General features: G+C 46.8%; 1 protein-coding gene across 1 annotated transcript in view; it reads left to right on the forward strand.

Annotated features, from left to right (window-relative positions):
• Window positions 3,245-14,058, forward strand: part of LOC106510465 — a 419,655-nt gene continuing 408,841 nt past the window's right edge. Inside the window, exon 1 of the mRNA XM_021097070.1 lies at window positions 3,245-3,496. The gene's annotated coding sequence lies outside the window, so the exon portion shown is untranslated. The remainder of the gene's footprint in view (window positions 3,497-14,058) is intronic.

Below are 14,058 nucleotides of genomic sequence, written 5' to 3' on the forward strand. Positions count from 1 at the left end.
TGGAGATGCTTTCCGCCTCTGTCTCCTGCATGGTAGTATTTATAGAAGCATAGATCGCCACTCAAGACCTCTAATGATTTCAGGAGGCAGTATTCATGGTGGCTAATTAAGACTGTCTGACTCCTCGTCCAGACTCAGCTTCCTCATCCGTAGAAGTGGCCTAACGTCCATCCTTTTGGTTTCAGGGAGAGTTACATGAGCTAGACGACCCTGGCAAAATGCCTAGGACATGCCCTCAACTAGCATGGGCTGTTTGTACTGCTGCCCTTTGAGTCACTCCAGACCCTTTTGGCCACTACTTTGCGCAGAGAGCTGAGCTTGCCGTCTGTCCACACCGCAGGGACCCTGGCCTCCATCCTCTTGCACGTCCGCTGCTCTGTGCGGGGCAAACACCATTTGTTGACCCACGTCACACCTCTTCCAAAGACTCCCTTGACCCGCCCAGCCCCTTGTGATGGGTGGACCTGAATTCCTGCAGCATCTGTGTCAGGGCGCTCTTGGTCCAATTCTGCGCTTTCTCATCAGTTTGCTTCTCAAGCATCCCTGTTTAACTCAGACTCATAGTGAGGAACTGGAAAGCAGTGGCTGGGCCAGGTTCTCCTGTGTCTTTTCGGAGCCTGGCTAAGGGTTGTTCCCCACAGTCCTAGGGTATCAGGGATCACAGATTCCAGCTTCCTCTTTTGGTTAATGTTGGTGCCTTCCGCTGTGCTAGGCAGCGAGCGACATCTGTGAACAGGACAGCCGAGACCCTCAACTCTCATGAGTTTCATATGAGCAAGTCAACATATAAATAAAGGCGGTAGTGCGAGACAGGGTTAAATCCTACAGAGACGACACTACAGGGTGATATGTTCCAGGATGACTGGGGGTGGCAGCCTACCTTCAGCTTCGCTTTCCATGACTCAGCACTCAAACACAGTATTTCCTAAGGAGCGCCCTGCTGACCATCCACTGGGCCAGATGCTCAACTAAGGCAAGACGGGGGGATCCATTGTCAAAAACAGGTGGATAATACATCCTACGTGTTTACGCCTGTTGGAGCCACCCAATTTATATTAGTATATTAAAGGCATTGATAGTGCAGTAAAGGCATTTTTATTTTGCTTAAGGAAGCATTTCCCCATTTTTTTTCTTCCTAGAACTTTTTAATCTGTCCATCTTTTAATATTTAGCACTCATTAACATTCCATGAAACTCAGGTCTGTGGAATAAACTTGGAGATATATTGATTGTATTGAATGATATTTATTCTCAGCAAAATTCTTATCTACTTAATCCCACAGAGAAGCTGATCCATGTGTCATCGCTAAGCCATAAAATTGAGGCAAAGCAGAAAGAACTTCCAACCAATAATGAGTTTATTTTCTTAATTCATTTCACCCCCCCCCTCAAAATTATTAAATCTCTAATGTGTCCTAATAGGTGCGCAAGGAACCGGGACTAGAGGAGAGGGCACAGTCCCGTCCCTTTCATCGGGGTGCCATCTGCGAGTCCTGCGAGGTGTTTGCACCAGCTCCCTCCACGGCCCTGCCTGCAGTTTATTCTCTGCAGAGCAGTCAGAGGCAGCCTCACGGGCTCAGGCAGGTCGCACCCCTGCTTTGTCCAGACTCCTCAGCGGCTCTTCATCTCACACAGAGCACAAGCCAAAATCATTAACCGTGGTCTGGTCTGTAACTGAGCTGTTGGGAACACCAGCCACTAGCCACATGTGGGCTTTTTCAGTTAAAATGATTTGCAATTAAATAAAATTAAAAATGGAGAGTGCGCATCCCTCGGTTGTTCTGGCCAGTGCAGGTGCCCTGTGGGCATGTGTGGCTGGCGGCTGGCGTCGAGAACAGCATTGCCCTAGAACATGGCCATTCCTGCAGAAAGTTCTGTTGGTCGTACGATGCCCTGTGGCCTCTGGTCCCTGTTGCCGTTCTTACGTTATCGTGTACCGCCCGTGCCCTTCAGCCCTCTGCTCCAACCACAGTGCTCCCTGCGGTGTGTTTCTCACACACTCCACACAGTCCTGCCTGCCCGCCTCTTCCTCCTTCTGTCCGGCACGCTCCTCTCCATGTGGCTCATCACCTTGCCACTTGCAGGTTTTTTGTGTGGTTTTTTTTGGTGTTTTTACTTAATTTTGTTTTTGTGAGGTTTTTTCAATTATTTTTTTATTTTCCCAATACTTTTTTTTTTTTTTTCTTTTTTCTACTGCGTGGTTCTTTTCTCACATGTCACCTCGGTGATGCTTCGTTGGTACCCTAGTTAAAACCATAGCACCTGGAGTTCCCATCGTGGCGCAGTGGTTAACAAATCCGACTGGGAACCATGAGGTTGCAGGTTCAATCCCTGACCTTGCTCAGTGGGTTAAGGATCCGGCGTTGCCCTGAGCTGTGGTGTAGGTCAAAGACGCGGCTCAGATCTGGTGCTGCTGTGGCTCTGGCGTAGGCTGGAAGCTACAGCTCTGATTCGACTCTAGCCTGGGTACCTCCATATGCCGCAGGAGCGGCCCAAGAAATGGCAAAAAGACAAAAAACAAAAACAAAAACCACAGCACCTGCTTTGATCTCACCATGTGCTCTTCCCTGCCTTACTTGATTTTTTGTTTGGCGCTTAGCCCCATCTGGGGTACACACCCTTTATACGTTTGTTTACTGTTTGTATATTCTACAGAGGTAGAGATTTTGGTCTATTTTGGTCTATTTTGTTCACTGCTGCATCCTATTGTCTGGATCCGTGTCTGGGACATAGTGGGTGTTCAATACACATTTCTGGAGGAATGAAGAAGCTTTATGGAGAAAGACATGACAACAACAGCACAGGAGCAACAACTTGAACAGATGAGGTTTATTGTAATATCAGGTAGGGATAAGTGGTGTAGAGGCAAAAAATGAAGCCACATGGCATGGAAAGTGCTTCACCTCCATTTTTAATAGTCAGGGAAACTAAGGTTCAGGAAAGTGAAATAAATTGCCCATGATCTCAGTCACAATGGACGAGCCAGGATTGAACCCCCATCCAGTGTGATGCTGGTTAATGCTGAATAATCGGCTCTTGAAGAGAAGATGAAGCACTGGTTTGCAGTGTTTGCCTATTTCCAGGGTGTACATACTCTCACCATGGCTGATTTCAATCTAGGAACCATTGACCATGGAGCTGAGGGGAGCTGCGTACAGTGTGTGCTGAGTCATGTGAGCGAGTTCCAGCGCACCACTGCATCTGACCTTGAAGTCCAAGTTCATCCGTGGTGCACCATGTGGCCACCCTGGAAAAAAGCAAGCAGACCTCTCTAAGGAACCCCACTGCCTAGATACCACGTACCCATAATCCTTGGTATACTTGGCCTTGGCTGATACCTCCATCCCCCAGATCCATTTGGGTTTGCATCAGACCTTTTGGATTACAGAATTTTTCTCCTAAGACGATCATTCTTATTTGACTTGACAGAAAAAGTTGTTTTCCGAGGAGTCTTCTCTCCATGTTACCCTTTGAGATGACTGCCTGGATGGCACAGGTAATCCTATTGGACCTTGGGGGCCCGGGTGGACTACTTTTTAATTGATAATTCCGTGTTTCTATAATAAGTGGCCTCCTTAATAACAGGCTGCCACGTCATATGTGATGATTGCTAATTTAGGTTTTCAGGCTTCCTGGATGTAATGAGCTCTAATAAGCCCAGGACTTGTCACAGACTCAGAAAAGCCCATTTCCCCGCTTCAAGCAGTGATTTCCCTCAGTTCCTGGACACAGTTGGCCATACCCTTAAAAATATTAATAAGTATGACTGGGATGTTCACCCCTTTCCAAATAAAACATAAAGTTTTGGTTTCATTAAGCCAAGCTATTAAATTAAGAAAGTGTTTTTAATTATCTGAGCATTTCAGGGAGCTCATAAAACATTTAAGGACCTCACAGGGGTGGCGCTGAAACCCTTTCAGAGTGAATTAGAGCTCTGGCTTCTCCAGCTGGTTGGGAAGGGCTTGGGGCCCATGGCTGCAGATTGCATTTGGCCCAGAGCAGCGACCTGCCAGAAAGGAAGAAGCTGCAGAGCTTCTTGTTGTCGGGGGTGGTGGGGTGCCTCTGCAGAGGAAGCTAGATCAACTCTTCTGCGCAAAAACAACAACAACAACCAAAAAAAACTAACAAAAACTAACAAACATTTCTTCGCACTTCCCTCGAGCCTGACTCCCTGCAAGATGCCGAGGTTGAAAAGGATGCTACTGCTTATTGAGGGGTCTCTTATGCGCTAAGCACTCTCGTCTTTACGTTATCTCATCTTATCCTTGTAAGGTCATGTGAGTTTCCTGTTATCCCCATTTGATAGGTGAGGAAACAGAAAATTACCCATGATGGGCAACGAGTGAAGCGACACCCCAGGAGGACAGCCAGTTCCGTGACCCAAGGCCCATACCTTAAGCTGTTGAGTGAGTTGTAGCTTAGACTCTGTTGCCATCAAATAATAACGATCATTATTCTTATTATGGAATAATAAATACCATTTACTTGGGGTACCAGGCACAGTGCTCTGCATGCTTGCATAGCTGATGTAATTTCATCCTCCCGACGACCCTTGGAAATCATTATCCCCTCTGCGACAAAGGGAGAGACTGGGTCCCAGAGAGAAGCCATGTAAGTCCTAGGGTTAGAGGCGGCGCTTGTGCAAGGCTGCTGAATCCCAGTCTGTGGTCTTTTTCACCCTGACCTCTGACCCTCATCTGAGCCTATCTCCTCAGCCTCCCACTCGACACTTTGTTAAGCAGCTGAGGGTCAGGTTGTAACTGAGCACACACAGTGTGGGAAAGCCATTTTTTTCTTTATAATCCAGACCCAAGTGTCTTTTCTTTCTTTTCTCCTCTGTTCCCTTGTTCCTCCAGCTAATTCACCTGCCCCCAAATACCCTGTGTTGTTAACAGGATGAATGACCCGTTTTTTTTAAGTGATAAAAGTGAGGCAAAAACATTCTTTTCTCCTAGAAATCCTAGTTTCTAACTAGTACCACATCCAGGTGGCTGGGATGTGGATGCCCAAGGCCACTGGGTACCTGGGTCTGGGTGTCCTAAGCCCAGTTGTCTCTGGCCACAAACAGCTTCACTTACATCCCTGGGGTGCTGCTGAGATAACATTAGTGCAAGCATCACACTGGGGAATTATTAAGTCTTGCATTTAAAAATATCTCATAGAATCCATTTTTCAGCTCCCAGAGTGACAAAAAAAAAAAGCAGTCTTTTCCTAAGGATGCGAAGAACAGGCTCTTGTGAGTAGGAGAGTCATTTAAAACCCCCCATGGAGGGCAATTTAGCAACATTTATCCAAAAATTGCAAGTATGCAGTCATTTAGGCCTGGCTGTTCCTCTTTGGGGATTTTATCCCTTAGCTAAACTTGCTCCCAGTACTATATGTACAGTATTATTGGCTGCAGTATTGTTTAAAATAGGGAAAGAGAGAGATAAAGAACATATGGCTTTGTGAGTAGGGAATGGTTTACATAAATTATGGGGCAGCCATAGGGTGGAATACTATGCAGCCATAAAAAATGAGGCATTGGAGTTCCCTGGTGGCCTAGCGGTTAAGGATCTGGTGTTGTCAGTACTGTGGCTCAGGTCACTCCTGTAGTGAGGATTCGATCCCTGGTCCTGGAACTTCCACGTCCCATGGGTGTGTCCAAGAAAAATGAGGCATTGGTTTGTGACCTGAAATAGAATGAACGTTAAGGTATATTGGGCACAGAGCTGTGTATATACCGTGCTGCCCTTTGTGTAACACAGCAAAGAGGATGGTATGCGTGTGGATGTGTTGGAATATACTTTAAAATCTAAGAAAGTATCTGGAGGTGGGGATGGAGTATGAAGAGGGAACCGAATGGTCGGAGGACAGAGTGATGCAGAAAATTGATTCTGTATGCATTTTTGGAATTTTGCTTTACAAATCTAATGTATTACCTATGATGTAAATTGCAGCAAGAGGACAGACTGGCAGAGATTGTAGAGGAAAGTTTAGCATGGTAGGGGTAAAATATATAAACAGGAGCTTGGTATATTCAGGGAACTGAGGGAGGGTCAGAGCACGCCTGCTAGGACTTTTTCAAGATTTCTGGGTCATTATCCTCAGTGTAATTGCAGGGTTCTGAGCAGGCAGCAGGGTGCCACGATCAGATCTGCATCTTGAAAGGGTCGTTCTGACTACATGGAGAGGTGGCCTTGGTAGAGCTCACCTATTTCTCCAAGGTCAAGTGTAGGTTAGGTCAGCCAGTTTTGCTGATCTTGACCGGGCTCTCCACGTTCTGGACTCTGCTTCGTGTGGTTTCTCAGCTTCCAGCAGCAATGAGGAGCTGCCACCTTTGGCCGGTGGTGGCGGGGGCGGGCGGGGGGGCGGGGGCAGAGTCCAGCCTAGTGGCTGTTGCATCGGGGTAGAGGAGTGGTCGTGGCAGAGAAGTGGTGGAATGTGCTGGAGACTGGTTTCGGGGGGTGAATTGTTGGACCCTGGGAGGGATGAGATGAGGAGGCTTGGGAAGCAGAGGTGGTCAGGATTTTGCCCTGGGACTGGTTTGGGCACCAGGCAAATGGGACCAGTTCCTGAGAGAGACCAGGGCCAGTTGTGTGCGGCGGAGCTTGGGTGTCACCTTAGGCACGCCGAGTCCAAGTTCCTTTGATACATCACAGAGGAGATGGCAAAAACAGGGTTGGAGGTAGAATTCTGACTTTCAGAGGAGCCTGACCACAGCTGGGAGATGTGTACACAGACAGAAATTGAAGGTGTGCACTGAGACAAAGTTTCCTGGGACAGAACTAGCAATTATTCCTCCTTTCCAGAGATGTGCTCAGAGCGCGGTCATTTACAGGCAGGCTCTGTCCACATAATAGGTGCTTCTCCGGCGGGGTGTCTGTCTGATCAGTTACAGAGGAGCAGTCGACAGCAATTATAGGGTTATCTGCTCTCTCTTCATCTCCCTTCCTCCCACTGCACCCCCTCCAGGCTGGGTGGCCCCTCCCCTGCCCCTTACATCTTTCTCCAGACCCCCCACCTCGTCGCTCACCCTGGCAGTGGCACTCCTGCAGCTTGGAGGTGAGCAAGCGATCCTTCCCTCTCTCTGAGCTCCTCCCAGCGCAGCAAGCAGCAGCCGTCTCCGGGAATAATTGATATTACAGAAAACACAGGGCCGGGCGCCAGCTTCACATTCTCCAAACATTTAATGATTCAACCTTTTCAGTTTCATCAAAGCCAAGCTTGGAAACTCCCTGATGGCCCACTGCTAACAAATAGCAGGGCTCCTGCTTTAGCGCTTCTGCTCCTCAGGTGTCCAAGGGGGTGGAGGAGACCTTTGGCTGGATGACAGCAGGCAGGTGGCCCCTTTGGGGCTTTTGTGCCACAAAGACGCCTCAGGTTTGGCAAGCCAGGTGAACCCTTACTCTTGCAGGGCATCAGCCGGCAACACTGGCTGGAGCACCCAGAGGTTGGCACGAGCTGCCTTTTAAAATGTGTTTGTTTAAGCTGTCAAGACAGGACGCAGCTGTTTGTGACAGGGAAAAGGAAGCACAGGACAGTCCTGCTGGCGGTAGAAGGGAGGGAGGATGACCAGTGTCCGGCCACTAGGGAGTGTGGGGGTGTGGGGCTCGCAAGGGACCTGGGAGAAGGGGGCAGAGTGGGACCAAAGAGAGGATAGGTATGAGCCAGACACTGACTAGAGAGGCTGGGGAGAGGCAGGGAGGGACAAAGACAGAAAGAGGCAGCGATAAAGGAACAAAGAGACTGAACGGAAACTTGGGAGGAGGGCACAGCCGGCTTCTCTGACTTAAGGCCTCTAAGCTGGGTTCAAAGGCTTTGAAAGCGAGACTTGGCTTTCATGGTTGCTTTGATTATTGACCAAAGCGAGCCCCACATGATATGTTGTTATTGATTGTAGTAAGAGTAGTAGCAGTCGTGGTAGCATTAGCACTTGCTTCTATATAGAGCTTTACAGACTCCTTAGAGCCACTTTCCAGGGCAGACTTTCTAATCTCTGCTGAGAACTGGAACTGAGAAAAGAAATCCTCGGAGAAGTCATGTCATTTCTAGAAAGTCACCTGGCTGGTTCGGAGCAGAGCTGTGTAATTTACCTGGAACTCCTGTTCGGGGAAAGAGCCTCCTCTCCCATTCTGTGTGGCTCAGGAAGGGCCGACCTTGCTGATTGGCCCCCTGACCAGTCCTGGCCAATCAGAGCGCACCACCTTTCTGCGTGTTGTGATTGGTTCAGCCTTGGTTGGACCAAGTCCGGTCCACCCAAGGCCTTCCTGGGCGTTGTGAGCCAGAACTGTGGTGCAAAACTACTCTTTCTCAGGGCTTCCAAGTGACAACATCGGAGCCTAGGATCACTGTATCTCAACCTCCCTCTGAGAATGATTTCTCAGTCACGTGGGCCATTGTGGCCTTATTTTGACTTCCGCTTCCAATCCTTTACAAGAAGAGTTCTGATAAATGCATCTTTAATTAATTCCCCCTTTTAATTGTTTAAATTAGTATGATTTGTCTTCTACTCCTCATAGCCACCACAGGCTTTAATTTACACAGTGATCCTCCATTGACCATAAGAAACAAGACTGACCTTTAAAATGTTCCTGTTTTCAGTAGTCTTTGGGGATCATTTCTTGACTCAGTGTAGCTTCTAAGTGACTTTTCTGTGTCTCCAAAATGGGGTCATGCTTGAAGGAATGATGGTCCGTTACCATAAGGGTTTTTTTGTTTGTTTGTTTGGTTTGGTTTTGTTTCCCCCCCCACCCCAAACCGTACCTAAAGCCCAATCAGCATGAGCAGGGATTTCAGATGCAAAGAGGATCTATGTGTCAAAGGAATTAAATGCTTGCCGAATGGAAGCTGCTTCTTCTGCTGAGTGTCCTACAGCAGTTAGCTATTGCTGTGTAACAACAGAAAATCCGGTGGTTGAAGAGCAGTGCACAGGTACTCAGCTGTGAATTTGCAGATAATTATTAGGTGGTTCTTGTAGTTTGAGCCGAGGTCAAGGGTGGGTTGGTTAGGCAGCTTTGCTGATCTCGACCAGGCTCTCCGTGTTCTGGCCCCCGCTTCTTTAGTTTTTTTCATCTTCCAGCAGGCCAGTCCTGGCTTGTTCTCAAGCTGAAGACACAGCACTGAGAGAAAGCGAAAGCGGCCCATTGAGCTTCCACTTATGTTCTTTTTTCCATCCCATCTGTGAAGGAAGCCCAGAGTCGGTGTGGAAGGGCATTGCTGAAGGGCAGAGATCCACAAGTACCATCTTTTGTCTGTAGTGAACATTCAGAAGGTCTTAGAGGAGGACAGCCTCCAGCGGCTGGGCTGGCAAATGCTAATGACTGACGTGAGGCCCTGAGAATCCAGAACTTGATGTGGGGGTGGGTGGAGGGGCGGCCACAGCATGGGGGGTGGACCATCCAGCTCATACTTGTGAAGGAATTTAGAACTGCATGGGTTACTCTTCTGTTGAAAATATTTCACAAAGAAGACTGTTTTGTCAGTCTTTTACCACTGGCTCTGAACCTTTTTTTTTTTTTTTTTCCATGCTAGGACCCTTTTAAAAACTCTTCTCAGGAGAGAGGGTCCTCAAAGAACTCAAAGAGTCTAGAATGGGAGGCAAACACAGACACAGCAACTTTCAAGATCACAAATGAGGGCTGAGGCAGAAATAAGCCCAGCACGCCCTGGGAGTCCAGAGGCGGGGCTCTTAGCCTAAGCAGGCAAACCATTTAGAGAAATCTATTTTAAATTGATTGTTTTATTTGCTGGATTTTATATCGACGTGTTTTGCTTTGTTCTCAATGTGTTCTGGGACTGCAGCCTATTCATTTATTATTAAGAGAACGGTAATTATTTCCAGGAGCTCTTGAGAATACACTTTGCTTCCCCTTTGCCTGGTCTCTGCCGATTCTGGTGTACCCTTGCTATCTCCGAGGGCGTCTGTGGCAGGAAGTGACCGACCCCACGTGCCTGATGGAATAACCAAAGATCCCACTCGGGAAGGAAGGCTTGCAGAGCACTGCGTCTCAAACTTGCCTGAGCACATAAGTGTCTTGGGATCTTGCCAAAAGGCAGATTCTGATTCAGGAGGTCTACCGTGAGGCTTGGGATGCTGTTTTTCTGATAAGCTCCCAGGTGCTGCCGCTACCTGTGGACCACATCTTGAGTCAGAAAATCGTGGAAAACCAGCAGCCCTTTATTTGGAACATATTGTAGGAGGGCCAAGCAGGGGCTTACCTGTATCTCATCTCTCTGTCTTGCTGGACCATAAACTTGGTGAAGGTGTCACCTCTTTCTTGCCTGCAACTCTATCTCCAGTGCCTAGAACATAGAAAAACTTGGGATTAATCGATGTAGACTCTGCCTTTGGAATGGATAGGCATTGAGATGCTGCTGTATAGCCCTGGGAACTTTGTCTAGTCACTTATGATGGAACATGATCATGTGAGAAAAAAGAATGTATTCATGTATGTATAACTGGGTCACCTTGCTGTGCAGGAGGAAATTGACAGAACCCTCTAAACCAGCTATAATGAAAAAAAAAATCAAAGTATTAAAAAAATAAAAGAGAAAAATCTCATTGACTATTTGTCAAATAAATGCTTCCCGTTCCCCCCTTTTCCATGGATGGGGGTATATGGAGACTGACCTGATGTCCTTCCAGTTCAATGCTGTGAGTGGAGCCTCGAGCTGTACCCATCCCATGGCTGAAGTCCTGACCCCCCACCTAATTCAAGACAGCCTGGGTGTTCAGGGCAGGGCCGTGTAACCTGCAGCGCTCTCCAAGATTTGGATAAATCTCACCGTGATGCTTGAGCACCTATCTGATTTGAGGCACTGCTTCACTGATGACTCTGTTGGTATATCCTTCCCCTGGAGCAGACCAGCTGGATCTTGATGCTAGCTAAATATTACAGCAGCTCCTGAAATCCTCTCGGACTCAGTGCTTGACACAGTTGATGTCTTCCTGTCACAGCTCTCCTGGCTTGGTTAATTTTCCCCAAGTTTTTTCGCACCTTCCTCCTTTCTTACTTGAAAAGCCTAGCAAAGCTGCATGGCTGGATCTGGAGCTAGGCCAGTGATGGACTCACCTTAAAATTTAAGATCCTTGCCAGTCTCTTAGCTTGAGTTCCCACCCAGAAACTTGGCACCCTCTCTTTAGAATCCATTTTTAAAAAGCCCAAAGCAATTAGCCATTATGCAAACTATCTACTCCTCCGTTGCCTCAACTACAGAATGGGAATAGCTGCACCCTCCTTGTGGGGCTTAATTAAGATTAAGGTTGTGATGTAAGAGCTGTCAACTGCTTAACTCAGGGTCTGACACCTGCAAAGTGCTCCGTGAAGGGTAGTTCTGTTTATGTTCACATCTGAAGGGTGAATCTTAAAGTCCAGGATCCCCTAGAGGAAGGGCTCCAGGGAATCTAGGCTCATATTTCTAACAGCTCATTATGGAAGAGAGAAGGTTGGGCCCAGGAGGGGATGAAGGATAAATAGCTAAAAGAGTGAAAACACACAAGGCTGGGGTCCCAGAAGAGGCCCCATGATGGCAAAAGGTGGACCAAGCATCTAGCCCATAGAAGAGTTCATGGGTGTCCCCACCCTGAGGACTTCTCTGGGCCTCTGCTTCCCTAATGCCTTTCCAGCCCCCCTGCTGTGGATGTGGCTTGTACCTGTGTATACCAGCCAAACACTTTGTCCAGAATTGGCTTTACCATAATGTTTGCAGTTTCTAAGCTCTCTGGATCACCTTGAATTTTATTCCTGTTCCCTTAGTTTTTTTCATCTTTTCATCAGCGTAGAATATGAATATTCTATTAAGTATCCTAGAATGTATTCAGTTAGTCCACAAATATTTAGTGAGCATCTCCTCTATATCAGACACCATCCTGGAACAGGATACATTCAAGGACACAGAGCTGCATGGGGCAGAGAAAGGTCCTGTCCTTAGGAAACTTCAATGTGTTTTGCAGAAAGGATGTACCTTTTCCACTGAGTCAGGAACCGAGGTGATGCCACCAGCAGAGATTCCAGGAGAGGTCCCCGTAGGAATGCATATGCAGTAGATACTTGTTTGCTGACTGATCGAGTTCATGAACATATAATCATGAAGGATAAAAAGAGAAGATGGGAAAGGAGAGAGATGGGGTGGTTGGATTCACCAGAAGCCATTCTGGTTCTTCTGGAATATCTCACTCAGCTATGGAATGAACAGGCATGTATTCCACAGTCAACAAAAGAGTGAGACTGAGCTTTGACCATGTGGTAGCTACTGTAATTGGAAAGACAAATATTTTAGTAAATGATGCAGATAATCTTTCATCACTGTTACTGTCCAGCTAAACATTCTTGGTTTTCCTCTTTATAAATGAGGTCAGAGTCTCTTACCGTATCATCTCAGCTGCTGGAAGGTGCATCCTGAGCCTAGGTTGTATTGAACATGTTTTGGTGTATAAGAATATCTTAGGTACCTTTCTAGAACAATATGGTACATGATGACAAGTTGAGTATTCAAAGTTTTTAAATCCTGAATCTTACAGTTCATTTTTCAAATAAGCTGATAAATGAGTAACCAGTATTATTTAATTAATCAATTTAACTCCAACTGATATAATATCACCCAGTTGCTCTTGGAATTTATTTATATTAAATCAAGGTTTCTCAACTGTGGTGCTGTTGACACGGGGTCAGATGAGTTTCTGTTGCAGAGGCTGTCATGTGTTTGGTTGGATGTTTGGCAGCATCCATGGTTTCTCCCTATTAGATGCCAGTAGCATTCCCCCCAACTGGGACAACCACAAATGTCCCCAGGAATTGCCACATGTCCCCTGGGAGACAAATGGCCCCACTGTTGAGAAGCACTGCATTACATGTATCTGCGCGTTCCAATAACGAGGAGTTTTTTTGTCAGGTATTTTGAGATGTGCCCAATCTGATCTTGAGTATTGCTTCTGCTGCATACATGCTATGCGGTGTTGGCCAGGCCTGGACAGAGAGGGTCAGCTTCCTCAGCTGAACAAAGGGGTAAGGAGTCCATCCCCTGCCAGTGTGGGGAGGTTTAAAAGCTGGCACGTGTATAGGATCTGAGCAGTGTAGATCAATGGCTGTCATCACATCTTATTCTTTGGCTAATAGAACTGACCATTGCCAAAAGCTATGCGTGTTTGGAAAGTGTGTGTGTGTGTTTAAGAACTAACCCCTGTGTGGCTCATGAACTCCCTGGCGGAACGTGAGTGGTACAGAGCAACACTTACGGGCGCAGGCTTTGGAGTGAGACAGACCTGGATTCCACTGCTGGGTGCCCCATCTCCTGGTTTCTTGATCATTTTGCTGAGTTATGTAACCTCTCTGCCTCAGTATCCTTATCTGACCATTGAAGATAATAACAGTACCCATCTCATAGAGTCACTGTACTGTGAGGATTAAATGGGATCATGAATATGAAAAAAGCACCATGCCTGTGGCCAAGTTTGCTCCGTAACTCTTAATTGTGGTTGCTATTATTATTGGTGTTATTCCACCCTTGGGTGCATCCCTGGGGGTGCCTTCAAAGCAGATAGTGGCCTCTTTCCAGGGGGTTCCTCTCTTGCCAGAGTAGCACAGTCAACAACTTCCCTAATGAGCTCTAGACTGTTAGGGGGACCCTTTGTTTTCCTAGTAACTCTCCGTCAACTCGGTTTCCTTCCCTTCCTGCATCAACAGTATAGACCAATTGTATATTCACTAGCCTGCGCGAGACTCAAAACTATCAATTGCTGCAATGGAGTAAATGATACTCATTGTTATAACAGGGTAAATGCCTATTTCCTTTACACAATGGAAGAAACTGTTGTAGGCTATTAAGTAAATAGCTATAAATAACACACTCTAAAATGCTTTACATACGACTTATCGCACTGAACTGCACCACTCTGAAGTAGCTGTTATGACTGGGTAAATTATGTGTGTTTTTAAATACTGTCCAAAATACATATTTACACGTACTTAAAATCCTACACCAAACAGTCTCTATAGCAACCAGGCAAACACAAAAGCCTTATTAAGCATTCTTTGTAGTATTTTTAGGAGTTTAATCATTAGGAGAAAGCTCATAGGC

This window comes from Sus scrofa, chromosome 6 (genome assembly GCF_000003025.6).
Source record: "Sus scrofa isolate TJ Tabasco breed Duroc chromosome 6, Sscrofa11.1, whole genome shotgun sequence".
NCBI classification, from domain to species: Eukaryota; Metazoa; Chordata; class Mammalia; order Artiodactyla; family Suidae; genus Sus; species Sus scrofa.